The following is a 21,332-nucleotide window of genomic DNA, read 5'->3' on the forward strand; positions in this document are numbered from 1 at the left end:
TTCTGCCCATTTAAGTGTATTATTGATTCCATCTAGTGAATTTTTAAATTTCAGTTATTGCTCCTTTCAGTTCCAAAATTTCCATTTGGTTATTTTTAATAATTTCTGTCTCTTTATTAATGTTCTCTATGTGATGTGACACTGTCATCATGCTTTACTTCTAAAATCATGGTTTTCTTTGTTTCTTTGTACATATTTATAATGGCTTCTTTTCTCACATCTGGTCTCTCCTGCAGGTGGCTTTATTGCCTGCTATTCTTCTGGTATCTAGGCCATAATTTCCTGCTTATTTTGCATGTCTCATATTTTTTGGAAAATGAACATTTTAGATATTGCAGCAACTTTGGGGACTGGCTTCATCTCTCCCCTCTTTCAGTGCTTGTCATTGTTGTTAGCTTGTTTACTTGTTTAAAGACTAACTGGATTATTTTAGTGTTGTCCATTCCCTTCTCTTCCTCCTCTATCCCCTAAACAGACACAGGGTAAAGCCTCTGATGTTTTTCCTCAGGGATTCATCCTTGGACATGCCCAGCCACTTTGGGATAACAAGGTTTTAGCAGGGCTTAGGCAGTGTTTGTCTAGTTACCTGAACACACTAACCTATGAAACTCCACTAACTGCTGGTTAAAAGCTCTATTGTTCATAACAATGCCCTGGAGAATAAATTATTTACACCCTAATCCAGTCAAATACAGGCTGCTATGAAGGGACAGTTCCTGATGGTCAAAGTTTGAAATTTATTCAGACTCTAGTTCTTGCAGCTGGTTTCTTATTTTTCTCCAGCAACTAGTTGGCTTATCATTTAGCCTGTATCTTCAATGAATTTATCAGTCTCCTCCCCATTGCCTCTCACCAACACTTCTACTGTTTTTGAAAGCAAACTTAGATTTGAACTTCATATGCTGTTGCAAATAAAGTTGGCTCCTTTGGGGAGATAATTTGAGCTCTCTGTTCTATGGTCTGCCTTTCCTTCCAGGGAAAATCTCTGAGCCACAACTCTGGTGCTGGAGTAAGGAACAATAGGTCAATTCTAAGTGATAGCCCAGTTTGAAGAAGTAAGTGCTCAGTGGATACATGGCAAGAGCCCCAGGTGTCCTTGGCTTGTTTCCCTTGGCACAAGCCCCTGTCATATGAGCTGAGTCAATAGCAATTGGGACTTCAATGTCCTACCATGCCCAAGGTAGAACCTATGTCTCATGAGAGGAAACGTGGTGGAAGAATGGGGCCCCCACCTGTTGGCTGCAGTAGTACAGAACTTTGCCTCAGCAACAAGTATCTAGGGGCAGTATGAGAAATGCTAATGTCATGTCCTTCCCAGGAAGACAACCCTCCAACCAGGACCTGGGGGGAGTCAAAAACTTGTGTTCTTGGTTGTACAAGTCTGGGTGGAGTTCCCAGCTCAATGATTGGAGAGGGGAAAAGTGCGGATCTTCAAATACTAAAGACTCATCATTTTATGGAGCTTCAGTAAATATTCTTGAGTAAATGTGTCCTCATTTGCTGTATATCTGTAGTGGCATTTCCATTTGTGTATGCTCATAAGGCCAACTATTTTTAAATGTGTTTTAAAAATAGTTTTCATCAGTTTTTTGAGGAGTGATTCTGAGTTGCACACCATCGTGCCAGAAGTGGAGCCAGGAAGGGGAAACTGATACAGTATAGATTAGCATTCTCTTTAAATGAGGGCTTGCTGTATCTTTGGTTGCTAGTGGAAGGCCTAAGATATATTTGTAGTATTAAAAATAAAAATTAAAAAATAATTTTCTAATGTTAGTATGTTAGAAGCAAAGCATAAGATGGCAATTCCTGTAGATGATTTGTTGCTTGAATCCTCTGAGAAGAAATCTTTAGAGAAGTGGAGACATAGGAGGATGCAAGTTCCCAGGCATTTTTCAAGGGAGATCATGTAAGCATTTCTAGAAGCCAGCACTCAAAGCATCTTGGGATGGATACTCTGCTGTAAAGAGACTAAGAGAGTTCAATATCAGCTATCAAAATCAACCTCATAAAAATAATCATATTAAAGAGTATGTAGAGTAAAGAAACTCAGTGTAGAGTTTACTAACAGCTGCTCCAAGAACCCAAATCAACCACATAAACAAAATTGTAGCAACAGTAATAAAAACAATATAACAGCCACTGTTATTGGACACTTTCTACCGTTAAGGAAGTACACTTACTATCTCTAATCCTCATGATCACACAGTAAATTAGATATTATTCCTACATTTATGCAAGTGAAGAGATTAGACTTAACATATTCTAGGTCACTTAGCTTGGTTCTAGAGCTTAGTCTCAGATGCAAGCTCTCTGACTCCAAGGCCTGTCCTCTGTCCATTACTTACACAAAACTGTCCAAAAAGGGGTGAAGAAATGAGAAAAGAAACAAAAACAAAGGGTAAAAACAGATAAGAGAATAAAGTGGTAAGGAAAAATGTATGAAAGTATAGTCATGCATGGGAGTGCCAGGGCAGGATCAACAGGTTCCCCTGTAGCTCTTCATTAGCACAAATACCCTCCAATTTGTTCTAAGCCTTCTGAGGTGAGCTTCATCAAGGCTCAACAATGCTGAACCCACAAATCCTTTCAATGTAGCCCTATTTCTACGTTGGGTTTTTGCTGATAAGTCTGAGGAAAAACTCCCTTAAACTTTCCAGAAACCCAATTGTTTGAGAGCATCTATGATACATACTGTATTCCTCAGAGAGTCTTTTTCTGATTATGTCATACTCCAAGGATGCAACCATAATGATTCTGAGGTTTAAGGAAAAGAATCTTCAGTCATGTCCTTCATTTCATATTTGACCCCTCCATCTTTTTTCTTTTGTTTTCTGGCAACACCCTGGATTTGTTCTTTGCTTGGAAAACATTTATGAATTTAATTTTAGGATCATTTCCCTTCCTGGGAACTGCTGCTTTGTGTCTTCCTATTCCCCTTCCCAAAATTGAGTTTATGGTCTCCATAAAATTATATATCATGACAAAAGTATCTTACAAGTGTCCTTCAAATTTCACTGCATTTTGCAAATTTTGATGAGTTGTATTTTTATTTTTATTTCATTGAATACATTTAAAATCCCTCTTGAGACTTATTTGACCTATTTATAACGTAGAAGTGTGTTGTTTACTATCCAGGTAATTTAGGACTTTACAGCTATCTTTCCATTGTTGATTTCTAGTTTAATTTCACTCTAGTCTGAGACATACATTATAACATTTCTTTTCCTTTCAATTTTTAAGGTGTGTTTAATGATACATAATGAGGTCTATCTTGGTGAATGTTTCATGTTAGCTTGAGGAAAATATGTATTCTGATGTTTTTGGTATTCTATAAATGTTGATTACATCCTGTAGATTCCAAATAGAAAAATCAATCAATATAATATACCACATTAAGAGAGCAAAGAAAAAAAATGGTCATCCAATTGATTCACAAAAATCCTTTGATCAAATTTAATAATTTTTCTGTTAAAAAAAATACTAAAAAATTAGGAATAGAAGAAAACTTCCTCAACATGATAAAAACCATGCATGAAAAATCCACAGCTACATCCTACTCAATGATGAAAGACTGAAATCTTATTCCCTAAGATAACAAAAAAGACAGTAATGCCCATTTTCCCCTCCTCCATTTAACATAGTATTAGAGATACTAGCCAGTGTAATAAAACAAGGGAAAGAAATAAAGGGATTTAAAATTGGAAATGAAGAAATTAATTCTCTCAACACACGACAAGATATTAAATATAGAAATATCAAAGATTTCACCAAAAAATAGAAAAAATAAACAAATTCAGCAAATTTGGAGGATACAAAATCAACAATTAAAAATCAGTTGCATTTCTATACACCAACATGACAATTCAAAAAATTAAGAAAGCAATCCCATTTAAAATAGGATCAAAGTGATTAATTAAAAATAAATTTAGCCTAGAAGAAGAAAGATTTGCATACTGAAAACATTGCCAAAAGACATTAAATAAGACATAAAGAAATAGACATCCATGTTCATAGGTGGGAAATTTTAATATTGTTAAGCTGTCAGTACTACTCAACAGATTCTACAGATCTCATGCAATACTTATCAACATTCCAATATTTTTTCCAGAAAATAAAAGGTTCTAAAATTCATAGGGAATTTCAAGAGATTCCAAATAAAGAAATAAAAAATCTTGAAACAGAAGAACAAAGTGGGAGATATCATACTTCCTGATTTCAAAACTTAGTACAAACTATTGTAATCCAAATAGACATATAGACGAATACAGTAAATAAATCTTCTCATATGCGGTCAAATGATTTGGTAAAGGTGTCAAGACCATTCAGTGGGAAAAGCACAATATTTTCAACAAGTGATATTGAGGAAATTCGATATTCACATGCAAAAGGATGAAGTTATACCCTTACCTTCCTCCATATTCAAAAATTTACTCAAAATAGAACAAAGATCTAAATGTAAAAGCTAAACAAAATCTCTTAGAAGAAAATGTAGGGGAAACTCTTCATTCTATTGGGTTTGGCAGTGATTTCTTGGATATACACCAAAGGTGTTTGTAGACAACAAATGAAAAAATAGATAAATTGGTTTTTACAAAAATTTAAAACTTTTGTGCATATCAAAGGACAATATCAAAAGAATAAAGGGTAACTCACAGGATGGGAGAAAATGTTTACAAATCATACATTTGATAAGAAATTAATATAAAGAATATATAAAGAACCCTGTAACTCAGCAACAACAAAAACAAAAACAAAGAGCTCCTTTCAAAAATAGTCAAGGACTTGAAGACACCTTCCCCAAATAACAGAGATAAATGGCCAATAAGTACCTGAAAAGGTGCTCATCATCATTATTCATTAAGGAAATGAGATACATTTCACACACATTAGTATGTTTGCCATTTCTTTAGAAACAGAAAACAAATTTTGGTAAGGATGTAGAGAAATTGAGAATCCTGTACATCATTGGTAGGAACAAATTGAACAGCTAATGTAGAAAACAGTATAACTATTCCTCAGAAAATTAAACGTAAAATTACCATTTGATTCAACAGTTCAACTTCTAGTTATATATCTCAAAAGAACTGAAAGTAAGAACTCAAATATATAGTTGTACACCAATGTTTATAATAGCATTATTCAAAACAGTACAAAAAAATGGAAACAATCTAGTTATCCACTAACGTATGAATGGGTAAATAAATTGTAGTGTATTTGCTGGTCAGAATGGCTGTCATCAAAAGAACACAAGCAACAAATATTGGCAATGATGTGGAGAGAAGAAACCCTTGGTGGGCTCTTGGTGGGAAAGTAAACTCATGCAGCCACTGTGGAAAATAGTATGGAGATTTCTCCAAAAATCTCAAAATATAATTACTATATGACCCAGATTCCACCCCTGGGTATATAAAAGCAAAACCAAAACCAAAACCAAAAACACTAATTTGAAAATATACATGAATGTCAATGTTCATAGCATCATTATGTACAATTGCCAAGGTATGGAAGCAACCTAAGTGTCCATGAACAGGTGAATGGATAAAGAAGATATGATATACACACACACACAGATAGATAGATATAGATAGATAAAGTATGTATAGATATTTATTGTACACTACACACACACACACACACACACACACACACACACACACACACACACACACACACACAAAATGGAATACTACTCAGCCATAAAAAATGAAATTTTGCCATTAACAGCAACATGGATGGACTTGGATGGCATTATGCTAAGAGAAAGACAAATACTATATGATATCACTTATATGTAGAATGTATAAAATACAACAAACTATTGAATATAACAAAAACAACAACAAAAAAAGAAGCAGGCTCACAAATACAGAGAACAAACCAGTGGTTACCAGTGGGAAGTGGGGCGGGCAATAAAGGTATGGAGGAGTGGGAGGAGTGGGAGGAGTGGGAGTAACACACTATTGAGTATAAGACAGGCTACAAAGTTGTACTGCACAACAAAGGGAACATAGCCAGTATTTTGTAATAACTGCAAATTAAGTGGAAACATAAAAGTTCTATAATAATTAAAAATTAAAAAAATAAAATAGAGTGTAGTACATTCTTACCATGGAATGTTATTCAGCCTTAAAAAGAAGGATATTCTAACACATGTTACAGTCTAAATAAACCTGAGGACATTATGCTAACTGAAATAAGACAGTCACAAAAAGAAAAATACTATATGATGTCATTTTTATGAGGTATCCAGGGTAGTTAAATTCATAGAAACAGAAAGTTTACTCACACTTACCAGGAGCTTGGGGAGAGGGAAATGGAGACTTGTTTATTGGATACAGAGTTTCAGCTGAGCATGATGCAATGGGTTGGAGGTAGATAGTGATGATGATTGTAACATCTATGTGAATATACTTAATTCCACTATATTGTACACTTTAAGTAGTTAAAATAGTAAATAGTTGTGCATATTTCATCAAAATAAAATAATTAGGTACTTTAAGTGGGAGGGAAATAGAACTTGATTGTCTGCATTTTCTATATTAATGGACAGTAAGCAGGGGCAGAGAGAGATTGGGGTCTTAGACCAAATATATCAGGGGAGGAATTCATTACTCATGTTTTATCAGGGACTGTTTCCTGGGCTAAGAGTGAGCACCATATTCAATGCAGCCTGGGACCACTGTCCACAGAACAGTGGTTAAGGAATAAGATCACATTATCTGAAGTAAAAGGAATTCCATCCAAATAACACTGATGAGTGGCACAACCACACTTCCATGGAAAAAGAGACACAAGGAAGAATATTCCAGAGTTGTCATATCAGTCCTTGTACAGTCATAGAAACAGAATCCACTTTAGTTTGTTTAAACATAATAATTTGTACAGGTGATAAAGGAATAGAGATCAAAAAACACAAAATTCTTCACCAAAGCCTTTACTTTTTGGCCTATAGGTAATAAGAGGGATATTTATTACCCTTTGAAATAATAAACAAATGTCACACTTATTCATACATCCAAACATTAATCTATTTATTCATTGTTTCAATCACCATGCACTCTAGGTTTTACCTTACTTTAAAGTTACCATATTTGGTCCTTAGGGCTCTATAATACACAATTATATCTCCAGGCAAGATGCACTAGGTTGAAACCAAACTTAAAAAATGACTATTTGGTTGCAACTTAGATTCTTGATCACTACACATAAAATATTTATATATATACACACACACATACACATACATACACATACACATGTCTATATACACACACACATCTATATACACACACACATATATATATACATGTATATAATTACAATATTTATTTCTGCCTAAATAACATTATGTAAGGCCCATACACAGTGTAAGCTGCATGAGGACAAGATCTTTGCTTTTCTCTCTTTACATAATCCAGAACAATGGCAGGGAGGACATAAGAATTTAACAAACAATGTAAATAATTAGAACCAAGCATTCCTTAATGAGGATTAGAATAGATGTGTGAATAAATTGTTAACTACTCTTTAAAGCCTTTTTATTTTTCTAAGTGACCATTGTCAGTTTTATTATTTTTTATTGAAAGAAAATAGAAACAGTATTTCAAAGAGATATCTGCACTCAAGTTTATTGCAGCATTAACCACAGTAGCCAAGAAATGAAAGCAACCTAAGTGGCAACACATGAATGGATACAAAAGATGTGGCACATATACATATACACAAGGGAATATTATTCAGTCACAAGGAAGGAGGATATCCTGCCATTTGCAACATCAATGGACCTTGAGCACATTATGCTAAGTGAGATAGGTCAGAGAAAGACAAGTACAGTGTGATATCACTTGTATGTCGAATCTAAAAAAGACAAGGCTTCTCTTTGCTCTTCAATGCAGGGTGTGTCTAGTCCAAGGGATTAGAACATCTGCTTAAGTCAAGCTCTCAGTGGGAACAGATATACAGATATTTCTGTAGAATAGTTTACTTTTCCATTAAACCCCATGATACATTGGTCACATATTCATTACTATATGGTTTCTTCTTTAAAAGGCAAAGCCATTCATTCTTCCTTCTGAACACTTGAAGCCACGACTAGACGGAGTCATTTAAATTCTCCAGTGGAGATGAGTTAACATCCTCGCAGAGATACTGAGACTGTGGTGAATAAGGTCACAGAGGGGGAAACTGTACCGAAAGAGTTTCTTCTGCTCCTCTGGTCCTTAAGTCAAATTAGAGACCTTAATCTAATATCTAAAATCCAAACAATCTATTATCTCAGAGGTTCGGTGTGATCATGGAATTCTGGCAATTGAAAACAATCACACATGTGTCAGCTTTTTGTTTATACAGAAGTTTCTTACTAAGTACCCTCTGTGCCTAAACATACACTATGAAGATGTAAAGAAAATACATATATATATATATATATATATATATATATATATATATATATATATATATATATATAAAATGGTGTCTGTCTTCAGAAGAACTATACTTTTATTTGAAAAAAATACTAGACCAAGTTAGTTGCACCTGGGCCAAGACTGTGTTCATACCAGGATGTCATGTACCTCTAACAGGGAGACTGTGATGTCTTTTCCTGATCTGAGCATCACTCCTAGCTTGGATCCTGATTCTGAGAGTCCTTGAAGTGTTTTGGCATTCTCATTTCCCAGCATATGGATCCAAGTACATTTCCAGAGGTCCCCTAGGAGAGGCACTGTGAAAATCATTATCATTTATCCTCATCCCAGAGTTGCAAGGTCCTCTCTCCTGGGATCCTGCCCTCCCCTCCAGGTGATAGTTCCATCATCTGAAATTGGTTTAGACCAAGGCTACGGATTATAACCTTTTATCAATGTTACCTCTCAGCTTCCTATAAATATCCTTGATTACAATGGTTTCCTCCCCATTCTTTTTTTCTCTACAGACACCTTGTTTTATTTGCCATCTTCAGAATTTTCTCTGGTCAGGTCTGCTAGCTGCCACTCCAACCAAATTATAGACTGAATGTTTGAATGTGTTCTCCAAAATCCATTTGAGGAAACCCCAAATACCAATGTCCCAATGTGCTTGGAAATGGGGTTTGAGAGGGATTAGATAATGAGTGTGGGGCCTTCATGAATCTAATTAGTGCCTGTATAACAAAGAATCATGAGATTCATTCTCTCTGTCTCTCTCTCTCTCTGTCTCTCTCTCTTCACCATGCTAGGACACAGTAAGAACCTTGTCATCTGTAAAGCTGTAAGAGGACCCTTACCAAGAAAATAACAATGCTGGCACAGTGCTTTTGGACTTACAGCCTCCAGGACTGGGAGAAATAAATGTTTGTTTTGTAAGCCACACAGTCTATGGTAATTTGTTATAGCAGTCTGAGCTAAGACAAACCACGATGCTCATTACTCTTATTGTATGTACTTGAATTCTGATGTTTAAATGCCAACACCTGGCCTCTATGTGTCTGGGTTTTTCATTCCCCATTACTATCAAGGCATCCATTTCTGCAGTGGTGCATCACCCCTTCTGTACTTGCCTACAGCAGAGACGCCACAACTGAACTTAAGGATGATGGGAATTCCTCTCACCAGTGAATATTCTTAGTGTTTAGTAATTTGTTTCTAAACACTGTAAAAGTGTAATTGAAACCTATGAAGTAAAGGTTACTGTTGTTGAGATTTCAAGGGGTAACAGGAAAGTTCATACCTTATTTTTGAAGCAAATATAAGGGATTAAAAACCAAGGCCAAAGCAAAAACAAGATTAGGATGCAAACGTTATTTTCTAGTATTCTGATCTTAGTCTTATACCCCTCATTAAGCAGGCTAATGTCATTTCTGGAAGCAATGAGCAATTCCATTTATTCACATTCCATTTATTATTTTAATTATTAGTATTGTAGTTTGTTTTCTTTGTTATTCAAGAAATAACACAAACTAACTTTGCAAAATTGAAAATATAGAGTATATAATGAAAAGCATGTGTCCTTTCTATCCCTGATGCCAAGCTGTCTTCTCCAGGAAGAACCAATGATAACAATTTCTAATGAATCTTCCAGAAATGTACTATACATACATGTGTATGAGTGCCCAAAATAATTGCCTTTTTTTTTTTTACGGTGAACACATTATACAAACTGTTTTGTGCCTCATTTTTTCACTCTACATTCTATCTTCCAGATTGTTCTATATTTATACAAATAGAGCTCCACTATCTATTTACTAGCAACATAGTATTCTAGTATAAATACATGCAAAATATATATTACCAAATTACATAAATGAGCATTAAGTGGTTTCCAATCTTTTGCCATTAGAAGTGAAGCCTCAGTGAAAATCTTGTATATATGTACATACACATATATATGATTTTGCACACATATATATTTCCTAAAACTCAACACACTATATCAAATTGTCCATGCATTTATTCTATCTAATGTGGGCCAGGCATCAGTATTCTCTAGAAATCACTTTTTATATTTAAAGCATTGCTGGATGAAAGTGAAAAGCATGCATATCAGAAATAGGCCAGAGAACATACATGTATATTATATTATATATCTGATTTCTTTACAAGGAGAGCTACTTCTTTTTAAATAGTGAGCTCACTACTTTCATAACATTACCAAGAATGTTAGCTGGGGCAGGCAATAACGAAGCGATTCTTTTGCCAAGGTTGTCCAAGGCTTGTGCAAGCAAGGAACTATCATTTTTAGTATCAACAATTCTCTCACACAAATGATTTATCTCTGTACTCAACACCTCACATTTCTTTCTAAATCCTTCAGTACACAGATCTTCTTGGACCTAAAAAAAAAAAAAATGAGGAAGGAAGTAAAACTTTTTAAATCCCCCATTTTTTCAAGGATTACATTTTGTCAAACTTTGAAAATTTGTCAGACTATCTTTGTTTTATTCCTAAAATTGTTCTCTCTTAATCATGAAAGGAGACTCTTGTAACAAGGTATATTTCCTGGTTTGGACCGAAATATTAAGAAGAAGTGTAGTTTACAGCCTTAATAATATTCATATACCTTAGGGTTTTGCCAGGAGGCTAAGCCTGGCATGAGGACAAATGTAATATTTTCCAGTCAAAAAATGCAAATGAGAGGTAGCCTTGGTCTGACTGCACTAATTCTCAGTCCCACTCAGGATGACACTGTCACCCATATTATAGAAATCTGTTATAAACACATGGCCCCTAAACTATAGAAATCTCTTATAAATCATGTTCAGATGAACAATGAGAGAAATCCCTCCAAGCCACATGATAGCTTGGGGATCTGTCCACACCTGGAGGCAATGCAGCAAGTGTAAAATCTATCATTTCTATGTGTTTTTAAGTCTGGACATTTCTGGTAGTTTTATGTCAGAACAGATCTACCTCAGGGCCTTGGGCTGAGCAGGTCTCTTGGTAAAAGGTAGTGACCTTGGTAGAGCGTACTAGTTGTTGTTCATATTAAACACACATAATTGGAAAATCTGTTCAATCAAGCCCTGTGAGATCATTTTAAAATTCTCTAAATGGCTATTCAACCCTATTTATATTCTCTGAGGGCTTGGAGTAGAGGGGGGAATACTCATCCTGAACTCTCCAAAGTCTACTTACAGAGACAAATTTAAAGGTTTTGGAAGGATTCAAAGGCTTCAGGGTTTTAATAAATCACAAGCAGTAGATGCACTTGTGATCTCTGCATGACCATGCTGTAACCTTCACCCATCTCTTCCTGGGGTACCAGGGCAAAGCTATCAAGCTCTACTACAGCCACAGCCTGATTCACCTTCAGCTGATGCTCCAATATCTTGTTTGGCTCTCTCAGCAGGTTTTCTCTTTCTCTCACCATCTTCTCCATCATCTGAACTATGTGTTTCTGGAGACTTCTCTTCTGAGCCTCCACCTGCTGCTGCTGCTCCTGCAGTTTCTGTTTCAGCAGCTCCTGTTCCTTCTCAGCTGTCTCCTTCCAGGTCCACTCTTCTGCCCCAGGAAGGTATTAGAGAGGGAAAAAATAGGCAAGGATTGACCTCCACCCTCCTGAGCTCAGAGGCCAAACCAAATTAAAGAGAGAGGTAGGAAATCTCTGAAGTCCTCCCCCAAAACCCCATGTCCACACCATCGAGAACACACTTCAGAATGTGAGAGAAAAGGCTCTGCCTGTCTGGCGTCCAACCACAGTTCCCTTTGCTGTTTCCAGATGCAGCAGGTTTGTTCCACAGAAAGGAAGGAAGCTCCGGTATTGGGAAGGTTTTGCTCTCACACCTGTCAGAGGGCACTGCAAGAACATACACATCCCACTGTGAGCCCAGCCCTACCCTGTACCTGCTATTTGCTTCTCCCCATCAGTGAGGGCTTTATCTGCCTGCAGGATTTCTCTAGTGCCATCTGGGACTGCAGAAACCTCTGGAGGAACTCATTTGCCTGAGGAACCAAGGAGGAGCACAGAAATTAGATTTCCAATAGGGAAATTAGTGATGCAAAGACAACTAAGTCCATGTAACTTTTGCTTCAAGTTTAAAGTTCCACAGTGGTTCCTTACAATGAGTCCAAGCTCCTTAGAGTGACCTGTCTCTCTCCAGTCTCTTGCCCAGTGCTACTTCCTTCTCCCCACTCTAGAATCCAGCCAGTCAGTATCATGTTCAGTTCTACAAACCCCAAATCTCTGGTGCTTTTACATATCTGCTTTCCCAGTGTGAAATAGTGCCTCTAAATTGTGCTGCTGTTCTCCTCTGCCACTAGCTGTTTATAACTTTAGACAACTTATTTTAACCTGCCTATGCTTCTCAGTTCAGATCTTTAAAATGTTGATAATGTAGATGCTTCTTAATGCTATTTGAAAGATTAAGTTAAAGAGTCTAGGGAAAGAGCTTAACATTTTGGCTATAGGAAACAACAGTTCAATATATATTAGTTGCATTATTATTGTTTATTATTATTATTATTATTATTATTATTATTATTATTATTATTATTATTATTATTATTATTATTATTATTATATTTGTTTCTAACACCTAAGTAGCTCTTTCCTGAGTGTTATAGCTTGCCTATGTAGTTGACTTCCTGTCTCACTTGTGATCATCCTTGTGTACAAAGACTGACTTGTAAATTATCAGTGCTCAACACGTCAAATATGTTGTTGAGTAAAAAAAAATGAATAATTTCTGTCCTGTCTCTTGTGGATTTAAGAAATCTGTACTCATGTTTGGGAGTTGACATTTGTACTCTCTTCAGGAATAAATAGCATGCAGTGAACCTTAAAAGCCACAGCTGTTTGAATGGCCCCATACACTCTCTTTATGCATGCATTGAGCTGCACTCTCAGATTTTCAGGAGACCCCTTTGAGTATTCTGTAGGTTCCCCATGTTTCCCTTATTCCTCACCTTCACTCCTTTCATGGGCACTTGGTAATATTCCTTTTCAATAATTTCCTTTGCTTTCCTGTAGAGTTCATGACCTCCAGGAACAGAGAAATTTCCTGCTGAGATACTTTTTATTAGTGTCTTTGAAAGCTGATCAAGTTTAGTCTGGCAATATTTGATTGATGTCTCTTCATTCTGCATCAAGAAATCATCTTTCTTATTCTTTATGATTTCCTAGAGGGAAGAAAGATAGAGGGCTGTCACCAGAAGCAAGGAACAGAGGAAGTAAATTTCCAAAGGATCTGGTAGAAGAATTGGTCTAACTGTGTTCCTCATGAGAAAAGTATTCTGTTGGAGGACATGTAATAAAACAGCAGTCACAAGATTTGATTTATTCACAGCTCTGAAAACTCTGGAAGACCATGGGGAAGTTCCCTAACCTCCTTTGGGTATTTCATCTGAGCTGTTGGGGTTGCATTACCTAATCTCTCTGGTTCCTTGAAGCTGCCACATTCAGTGATTCTGTCTTCAATGATAGATACAACAAGGAGCAACCTAAGCTGAAAGTGGCCTGAGATGTGGATCTGAAAAGAGAAATTTTGGTTCCCAGCCATAGGATTGTGTTCACAGAAAAAGAAGCCAGCTAAAGAATGTCTTGGGTGTTCTGGACAGGCTTGGAATCCACAGAAGTATTTATTTCAAGAGGATATCTATACTGATTTTTCATTGAAGGTCAAAGGGAGTTCCAGATAAACTGCCTGAGTTCTGGCAGTCAAAAAAGAAGGAAATGTAGTCCTTTGAAACTCTGTCCCTCATGAGAACATGGACTACTTTATCCTTGAGTGAGAGATGAGCCATGGGACCGGTAACAACACTTCTAGGCTTCATTCTTCAAGGGGAGGCGACATAAAGTAAATATTAAGACAGATTACCACAAGGTTCCTCTGGAAGTCCTGCTTGTCTTCCTTGAAGGAGTGCTCCATGAAGACTGCAGGGGCTTCCCTCTCACAGGCAGCATGCACCTCCCGCAGCTCCTGCAGCATGTCTGTGGGGAAGCTCACTCGCTGGGCTATCTGCTCGCTGTAGTGGTTGTCTGCCTTCTGAATGGCAGCTGAGTTCTCCAGCTGGGCCAGAGTTGTCACTGCATTCTCCAAGTGAGGTACTGCTCCGCTATTGCTAGTATCCAGGTAGGTCACAACCAGAGTCCTCAGCCCTGAAGAAGCCAGGAAATTTAGGGTCTAAATATCAAGTTATCAGTCAATGGCTCCAGGATTCTGAGACTATGCTTCTAGGGTCATATACACATGCACACACACAAACACACACTCACCCCTACCTCCTTCTACTATTATCACCTTCATTTTCTACTGACTGTTCATTTTTATGGTTTTCCAGGCCACAGGACTAAAAAAGTTAATATCTACTTCTATCTAACATACTAGGGGCTACCTGGAAAATACAGTTTCTCAATTTAAAAATTGAAAGCAATATAGATTACATAGATAGACAGATGAGGCAAAGTGTACCATGTTTAATTTATTCCTAATTCTGAGGCTTTGAATGGATTTTCAGTGATTTATGGGCTAATATTTATTTTTGGACCACTCTAAATTCTCAAAATATCTTCTGAATTCTCCTTGTGAAGAACACTTATTGTATAGGACTTCCTTTGAAAACATGCAGTATTCTGTTTTTACACCAAGAGAGTGATTATATTCTAAGTGGAAGATGTTTTCAGATAAGTGGGAGTCACCGATATCATTGACAAAATTGCAATTTGGGGAAGGAATTTGTAAATCCCCCAAAGTGAGATAATTATAAAGTATACAGATTTCTTCATGGAGTATAAATGTCTGTAAAATCAGAATCCTTTATAGAATCAAACAAAAATACTAGAAATCACATTATATAAAATATTCAACACATAGCAGTCCCCATGGAAATGGGAAAAAGAGATTCACCTTTCCCAGTGACCATGATTCCTTCTGTGAGGGTCTTGGTCCTTGCATCAATGAAGATGTAAGAACAGAAATTTTTTGTTTGCTCCTGGAATTTAGGATCCAGTTGGTCTTCAGATACCATCCCAATATTGGCTAGAATTTTTTTTCTCTATGTTGGCCAGTCAAAGACAAAACACTTCCATCTTGGAAATAAATGCCTGATGCAGTCTCTGGGTAGATTGGATGTTTGGGCTTTGGGATTCTTCCCTGAGGGACAGAAAAACAGGGATTAGGGTGTGTAGAGTCTTGAGACGAGGGGGTTTCAGGTGTTCATGGCAGGGATTTGTGTGTCTTTGCCATTTCTACACATAGAACTCTTTTAACATAGACATTCAATACTTCTTTGCACATCAGACTTATACGAATGATATAACTGCAGAGAAATTTAGGGAGACATCTGATCCAGTAAAGGAAACCTATGGCTGGTCTCTCCAGACATGCACATAGTAGAGTGGTTGTCTAAGATGTGTTTGCTTAACTAGCAGCTAAAAAGATGAAAGGTCACATGAAACTTTCTGCTCAACTCAACCTCATGTAGGAATTGAGCTGCGGAACCAAAAAGGAGAGCTACAAACAAGGGATCATGGACAGTAATTGGAATATTAGGAATGACATCCTCATTATTTAAGAAAAACTGTTTTGATGCTAAAAATAATTGATGCAGTGTTATGTATTTATTAGTAAAAACCTCTGAAGTATAAATGTACCTGAAATATAATTTTAAGGTATCACCACTAATCTATAATCTCTTTGAGGTAAATGTTTATATCTGGTCCTCTCCTGCCAGCCAATTTCTTAATAGCTGTTTTGAGAAATCATAAATAGAAACGTGAAAGGAAGAATGACTAAATTGGGATTGATATTTCTCTCAAGGTTTCAATAGACACACATCCTTGGAAATGTAACCCATGAAAATAATTTTTTACCTTGTAATTAATTCATGGGTAAACATGTGGGAATTAGGAGAAAGCTATGATGTGGAAGGTAAAATGAATATTCTAATAATTGTCAGTATTATTGAAAAGGCATAGATTGTAAAGACAGTCAATTCTTCAGGTTTATTTAAAACATACAGTCATTTTGTAGATGATATAATTATACAGGATTAGAAAGTTTTCTAGCCCTCTTTGAAAAGAATAATATGTGAAATCTATATTTTGTTCATTAGATAAGCTTTTCACTGCAGTTTCATGTCTAACAATTAGCTGATTAGTTGTTTTCTTCAACAGAGAAAAATTGAAGGAACAGGAAACACAGTGTCCAGTCTTTAGAATGTTTCATCACCCATGTAAATCTGGATGGTAAATTTAAAGATGTATAAAAAACAAATTGGTTTTGAGTAATTTCACTTTACACTTTACTTTTCTTGAGTAAACTTCAACTGTAGCCCCTAGATCTTTGCAACCCACTTTCCAGCCACCATTTCCGCAGACTTTGATTTAGTCTCAAATACAAATGCAATCACAAAGATGAGGGATATTGTTTACTAGATCCCACACTCTATTGGACCGTACACTGCCCAGGCCATACTCTGATACCTGGAATCAGCTTCAGGGCATTCTCCAAGTACTCATCTTCTGTGATAGGCTGACCACATAACTGCAGCTCCAGGGTGAAATCTCATACAGTCCAGATAAATTCTGGAAAGAAATTCACAAATTCTGTGGAATCTTCTACTCTATCAGGTGTTTGAGAGGACTTTGTTCTGATGTTTTGCAAGCTCTGTTGCATAACTAACATTTGGTTAGGGAAAAGAAACTCACTACCAACAATTCCCACATTTCTCTAGTATAAAAATATTATAATCACACTCTTTTGCCATGGGTCCCCTCTGCTCCACCCAAGAAACTAAATGACAGGAAGGGAGAGACTGACTCTCTCCTCATCCCCATGAATTCAGTGAAACATGGTTGTTCAGGACCTGGAAGGATACTGCAGATGCTCCAGGGCCTGGTGGTTGATGGTGCTCATGCTGTTCTAGACAAAGCTACTGCACAGAACCACGGTCAGGGCAAAGATCCATGAATCCTTCTTAGACTCATCCTAGAAAGCACATTAGAACAAGAGAGTTAGAAGTTTACCCCTACATTAGAAATTCATCTGTACACTTCTTCAATCATGGTTTCATTTATTATTTCAGCTAACATACTCACCATGCAAAGAAACTGAAGACAGATGTAAATGCAGATATCAACTTTGACAATTACAGAGACATTTCTTGTGTTTGCAAATTTTTCATATATAAAAGGATTCTAGTGTTCACAGTGCTTTCTTTTTCCTCAATTGGATAAAGTAAAATAGCATATACAGAAAAACTAATACAGTACCTGTTGTGTAATTAGGAATTCAGTGATGAGTGTGGGCACTTATTCATTCTGCATATATTTATTAATCAGAGTCCATATAAAATATACCATAGTTGGCATAACTGGGTATTTAAATTATATGCAATCAATAAATACTTGCAGGAAGCTACTAAATATACCCCACTGTTCTTAGATTTTAAAAAAGCAATGCTAAAAATGAAAATTTTCTTTCAACATGATTATTTCAAAGCAGTGGACAAACATCCATAACAGTAAGTGCAACAATGATAGAAGTATCTGTAAAAGGCTTACTCTCAGTAATGTATATAAGCAGTGAAACCTATAGCTATAACACTAAACTAAAATTTAGAAGTCTATCAAGGAAGAACAGAGCTATGAAATTTGGAGAAAGAATATGTGATCTGAAAGCTTCCTCAATGTCTTGAGCTGAATATTAAAGAACTGGTAAATGTGGAACTGAAGAAATGAAGGTGATCCAATAGACAGGAAAACCCAGAGAAACAAAATTAGAGATGGGAGAAGACAGGGGTCTTGTAGTTAGAACAGAGTCATTTGAGGGCAGAGGGCAAGTGGAGAAGTTAAGGTGAGTTTCATGCAGCCTAATCAAGGGCCCTAAAGCCCAGGCTAAGTTGTATAAATCATAGCATTGTCTAAATGATGGCATAAACTGGAAATAGTTTTTTTTTATTATAAATGGCATGTAAAGTTGCTCCCAGTGTAAATGCAAAAACTGTGGTTTATGTTGAGAAGATTCTAAATGGGAGTTTGGGGGGATAAGAGTCTATTCATTACTTTCTTTCCCCAAAACCCAGTTTTTAAAAATAATCAATTAGGATAAGAAGAAGTAGCAGTTATGACAAACAATTATTTCAACACCAAGATTATATCATTGTTTGATATATGGCTTTAAAAATAAGCAGACTTTCTAACTCCTGTTGAGAAAAAAGACAGAGCTATAAAAATGTAGGTACTATTTCCAAATAAATCTCAAAACGGGGAAAGGAGGGATAGTTCATTTCACCCATTAGCAGAAAGCTAAAACACCAAAAATCCATTTTAAAATGTTTCTTGTAGGACAAAAACTTACTTTTATAGAACTTGCACATTCAGAGGTGTCTCACAGATTTCCAGAACACTCTGTGAGTAGTTGATGAACTTCATCATAGAAAATGTAAACCCGTCTCTTAAATCCAACCCTCAAATACACTCTTCACCTTGAAGCTAAGAAGGTGAATCAGAAATTTTTCCTCACTCACAGATTGATACTTCTCCTCTTTCTTAGTTATGCTTAACTGTAAGTTCTCAAAACCAGTAGGTGCTGCCTGGATTGCCTTTCAAAACTGAAGGACTTATTCCCCCAGCTGTTGGGAGTGCTGGTGGAAGACAGTCTTCAGGTGTCAGCCCTCTTAATTAGAAAGGCTTCTGGAGCAGCTCTTCAAAAATGTATCAGCACCCCTGTCCCAAAATCAGGATAACTCAAAAAAGCCATTCCAGCCATGGAGCTCCCATGAAATTCCCAGAAATTGGGGATTGCAATGCAATGTAATTTCTTCTCTCCAACCTGCTTCTTTCCCAATTACATGGTATTAAATCTGACTGCAGATAATATGGTCTTATCAATTGAAATAAAGACTCTTTTAGGGCAGGACATTTACTTTAGTCACTGATATCTACAATGCTAAGTCCAAAGGCCTGGAACTCAGCCATTCAATAATGACTTGCTAAATGTAATCAAGTCATCCACACAGTGCCAAGAAATAAAAGAATTTATCTAAGACACTATGATAACTTACCTAGAAGTGAGATTCAAACAAAACATAGTTTGCCTTATTTACTAAAATTGATTTCTAGATTTTACAGATTAAACAGTAAAATTTCTAGGACCATGGAGAGATAAGGGGAAAATCCAGAATAAAAAGGATTTAATTGTGAATTTCTGCTTTACCATTCACACATCCCCCAGGCTCTAATTGTGCAGAAGGACCACCAGAGTACGATTGGGCTTGTGTGGGTGAGGCACACACCACATCCAGATGCCCTTGGTTTCAGACTGCACTGTAGAGCCTAGAGGAAAGCCTGTGAGGAGAGGGGAGAAAGCAGCATTCAGTTAGAGCAGATAATCTAAACAACCAAGGGGCTACAGAGTCAGATCTATTGGAATGTCAGTATCCCAGCATACGAGTTGGTGCTTTCTCCATTTCCTCAAGAATGTCCTACTTTGTGTGTCATCTGTTTCAAGGAGGAAGGAACATTAATTGTGATAAAGATACCAAGCAAGGGCTCAACATAGAGGCAAAGGGGAATCCATGAATCAGACAAAATGGAAGTCACTGATAACCATAACAAGAGTATCTTGAAAGAACGGTGAGGTTCAAAGCCAGAGAGAAATGGACTGAAGACAGACATGGGAAGAGAAAACGGTGGGAAAAAATCAAGATTATATTTTTTGTCAGACAAATTTTTCAAAAGAGGGGAGAGGTGTTAGCCACAGTAGTATATGACATACAGGAAATATTTTTAAGATTATAGACATTTGAACACATTTATATGTTGATGAGTATAGTCCATAAAAAAGCAAAATGTGTTTCAAGAGCGAGTAGACACAATTGCAAGAGTCCAGTGCTTAAGCATGTAAAATAAGGTAGGATTGTGAGAATTGGTAGGAGAAATTTTGCTTTACAGGAATAAAACATACAATATGATAATGAATTACAGTAAGACAGTGGTTTAGCAGTGAGAAATAGGAGTGGAAAGTTGATTTGTTAAGAGAAGTTTGGTTTTCCCTACACAAGATCAGGACAAAAATTAAGAAGCTGAGGTATTAGCTAGAATCAAGCAATTGGTCCTTGACCCTGTACAACACTCACCATGATTCTGACCTGCAAGATGGTTCATCAAGTAAGATTTGCCTGTATGATACGGCCCTACAATGGCCACCACCAGCACTGGCAAAGAAAGCTCACCAAGAATCTGCAGAGATTTTTGGTTCACTGAAAGAACCTTGACACTTTCCAGCAGACAAATGGGGTCCATTATTTTGGGTCTGGATGCCATGGCAACCTGCCAACCTAGAAGAGCTTCTTAGTGGAAATCAGATTATAAAGCCATTCTCTAACTCAGAATTATACAAAGCATCTATCAACTTAGGATAAGGTAAGTAAGAGTTCTGTGCTTTCCATTAGACAAAATGTAATCTAGAATTAGCATACTGCAGAGGTTTTCCCCCATCATTCCCTCAAGTCTCTCATGATATTGGTAGTGAAATAATATAATATCACTCTCCAAACTGTTATTTCAAAATAATAATATAATTAAAGTTATTTTTATGATGCACTGAAGGCCTACAATATACCAAGCCCTTTGATAATAACTTACATATCCAGCTAAACTGATATTCACAAGAGACTGAAAGTTAGAAATTAACATAACTACTTTGGAAATGAGGTAAATGGTTCTCATAAAGGCTGAGTGAATGTCATTGAGAAAGGATTGAAAATCTACATACTTGAGCAAAATGACAGACTAGCAAACTCTAAGCTCTTGTTTCCCCAAGGAGATATAAACAACAACCAAAATACTAGCTATAATAACCTTACAGTAGTTCCATAAAACAGTCAAAGTTCCAAAGCAACCAACCAAATACCAAA

At 36.5% G+C, this 21,332-nt stretch overlaps 1 pseudogene; it reads right to left on the reverse strand.

The window, feature by feature from the left end:
• Window positions 1-6,830: 6,830 nt before the first annotated feature.
• Window positions 6,831-20,739, reverse strand: LOC141578039 (guanylate-binding protein 6-like; annotated as a pseudogene).
• Between the last annotated feature and the right edge of the window lie 593 nt (window positions 20,740-21,332).

The sequence above is a fragment of the Camelus bactrianus genome, chromosome 6, assembly GCF_048773025.1.
Source record: "Camelus bactrianus isolate YW-2024 breed Bactrian camel chromosome 6, ASM4877302v1, whole genome shotgun sequence".
Taxonomy (NCBI): Eukaryota; Metazoa; Chordata; class Mammalia; order Artiodactyla; family Camelidae; genus Camelus; species Camelus bactrianus.